A 3,211-nucleotide genomic window follows, 5' to 3' on the forward strand; every position below is an offset into this window, starting at 1 on the left:
TGTATGATGACACTAGCTGTAGCTGTGAGAATGTCTGACAGTGGGGCAGCACAGTGCGGTTGCATTGTGACATCAGCATAATGTCATAGAAGAATTTGTCACTAGTTAGCACAGCCACAAAGTCAAAATTTGCTTTTTGGTTATAATTTAAGGTTAGGGTTAGGCATAAGGCTAGCAATGTGGTTAGGGATAAGGTTAGGTTAAAAAAATATATTTTAAGAAGATAAATTGTAGAAATAGGTGGGGTTTAGCCATAATTTTGACTTTGTGGCGGTGGTAACTAGTGACAACCTAGAAGAATGTCCTGTTTTCTCTTGTCAACAATCTACACAAAATACTCTGTTATGTCAAAGTGGAAGAAAAGGTAAAAAATACAAAATAAAACATTAATATACCTTGATTAGATAAGTATTCAACCCTCTGATTCAATACATGTTAGAAACACCTTTGGCAGTTATTGCAGATGTGAGTCTTCTTGGGTAAGTCTCTAAAAGTTTTGCACACCTGTATTGTGCAATATTGGCCCATTATTCTTTTCAAAATTCTTCAAGCTCTGTGTAGGTGTAGGGAATCATGGCTAGAGAGCCATTTTCAAGTCTTAGATTTTCAAGCAGATTTAAGTCAAGACTGTAACTTGGCCGCTCAGGAACATTGACTGTCTTCTTAGTTTAGCAACTCCAGTGTAGATTTGGCTTTATGTTGAAGGTTATTGTCCTGCTGAACGGTCAATTGCTGTGGTTTTCCTCTAGGATTTTGGCTGTCAGTCTTTGCCAATGTCAAGCATTTTTTATTTTTTTATTTAAATAGGCAAGTCAGTTAAGAGCAAATTCGTATTTACAATGACAGCCTAAAGGGGAACAGTGGGTTAACTGCCTTGTTCAGGGGCAGAACAACAGATTTTTACCTTGTCAGCTCAGGGATTCAATCCAGCAACCTTTTGGTTACTGGCCCAACGCTCTAACCACTAGGCTACCCGCATACCATGATGCAGCAGCCACCATGCTTGAAAATAAGAAGGCAGTTATTTCGTGATGTGTCGTGTTAGATTTGCCCTAAACATAAGGCTTTGCATTCAGGCCAAAAAGAGTATTCCTTTGCCATGTTTTTTTTCTCTTCACTATTACTTTGCATACACATGCATGTTAAAAACATTTTTTTTAAACATCTTCATATTTTTATTCTTCTTATCACTGTCATGTAAGTAATTATTGTGGAGTCACTACAATGTTGCTGATCCATCCTCAGTTTTCTCGCGTCACAGCCATTGAACTGTGTAGCCCAATGGCCTCATGGTGATATCGCTAAGCAGTTTCCTTCCTTTCCTGCAGCTCAGTTCAGAAGGACGACTGCATCTTTGATGTTTCTGGGTGGATTAATGCTTCATCCACAGCATAATTATTAACTTGACCATGCTTAAAGATATATACAATTCTTGATGTGTTATTGTTACCCATCTACCAATTACTGCCCTTCTTTAAGAGGCTTTCGAAAAACTCCCTGGTCTTTGTAGTTGAATCTGTGCTTGAAATTCAATACTTGCCTGAGGGACCTTACAGATGTATGTACAGTATGGGGGACAGAGGAAGGGGTAGTCATTTAAAAATCATGTCAACCCCTATTATTTCACACAGAGTCCATATAACTTATTAAGCAAACATTTTACTTCAGAACTAATTTAGGCTTTCCTAAACAAAGGGGGTGAATACTTATGCAGACTATATTTTAGTTATAGATTTTTTATTAAGTTGTAAAAATGTGTAGAATTTTCTTTTCACTTTGACATTATGAAGTATTTTGCATCGAATTAATGGCAAAAAAATGACAATTTACATCTATTTCAATCCCACTTCGTAACACAACAAAATGTGAAAAAGGTTCAAGGGGGTGTAAACTTTCTATAGGCAATGTAGCGTTCATACTCTCATAATCAAAACATACAATATCATTCATTTACTAGCCTGAAAATGAGTGGTCAATTCCTCTTCAAAAAGTAAAAAACAGTTGATACAATTAACAGTAATAAGTAGGTCTATTGAATTAGCACAGCAAGGAGGCTCTGTGGGTGGATTCAGACATGTGATACCATCTTTTACCAGAAGATGGTGATATCACCCTTACAAATAGGAGAAAGCATTTCCTATACAGTACGGTAGTTCCACAAAGTCACTACAAGGGTAATATGAATCAGGGTGTTGCTGACGACTGAAAATAATTTATGCGACTTGTGTGACTAATCCAGCTATGAGTCACTAATATCCTACTTTGTGATAGAACACTGCTACCTGTGATGTGCACCAGTTAACACCAAGCAAAAATAACAGCTCAACAACACCGCCTGCTAAACTGATTCGTTTTTCTATTTCTGAAATGCCATTTAAATATGAGTCCCCCTCTGACTCATAGGCTTGTATACAAAGCCTGCAGTGTAGTGTTTGTTATGCAATTGATACAGTTGAGTCTAACAAAAGCCATTGGAGCGATGCCAAGCCCCACACAGCGCTCCAGCATTTCTTGGAAACACATTGGCTGACTTTCGGAATTTCTTCCGGGAAAATGAATATGCATGCCTCCAGCCAGAAAACAGCAGAGAAAACAGGGAGTGGGGAAGGAAGAGGGTGAGAGAGAGGAGGGCAAGATGCAGGAGTGAAAGAGAGAGACAGTACGGTCCATTCTTTCCAGTCTCACTCTCCCAGTGTTCGTCAATATGAGGATCAGTCTGTGTGGCCTCAGGCAGAGTGTAGCTGGGACAGCTCTGACATCACCACTCCTTCAAATACCCTGAGATGAGATGAGGCCCAACAAACTGCCAGCAGAGACAAGCCTAGAGGATGACTCACTCACCTCACCCCATCATACAGAGTCCACCAGGAAGCTCACAAGTGGCTCTGCCCGTCTGCCAGATAGATGTGTACAAGTTTTCTTCCACGGAACAGATATGCACCGATGAATACTTCATGACCACTAAAAGCCTGTTTTCTTCTTTCAATCTAATGTAACTGACATCTATGAGGTCCTTTGAGGTGGATAAAAAGAAGAATGGTTGATGAGGGAATAAATCACTTTTTTGCATGGAGAATGAATGAGTCCAAGGTTTATGTTTGGGAAACAGTTTTAGTGCATTTGCATCTCAAAGAAGAAAGTATTCTGTAAAACTTGAAATGTAAATTCATGGCAGCACAAATATTTGACCTTACTTCCAGGAGGGCAGACC

This window comes from Salvelinus sp. IW2-2015, unplaced genomic scaffold (genome assembly GCF_002910315.2).
Source record: "Salvelinus sp. IW2-2015 unplaced genomic scaffold, ASM291031v2 Un_scaffold3356, whole genome shotgun sequence".
NCBI lineage: Eukaryota > Metazoa > Chordata > Actinopteri > Salmoniformes > Salmonidae > Salvelinus > Salvelinus sp. IW2-2015.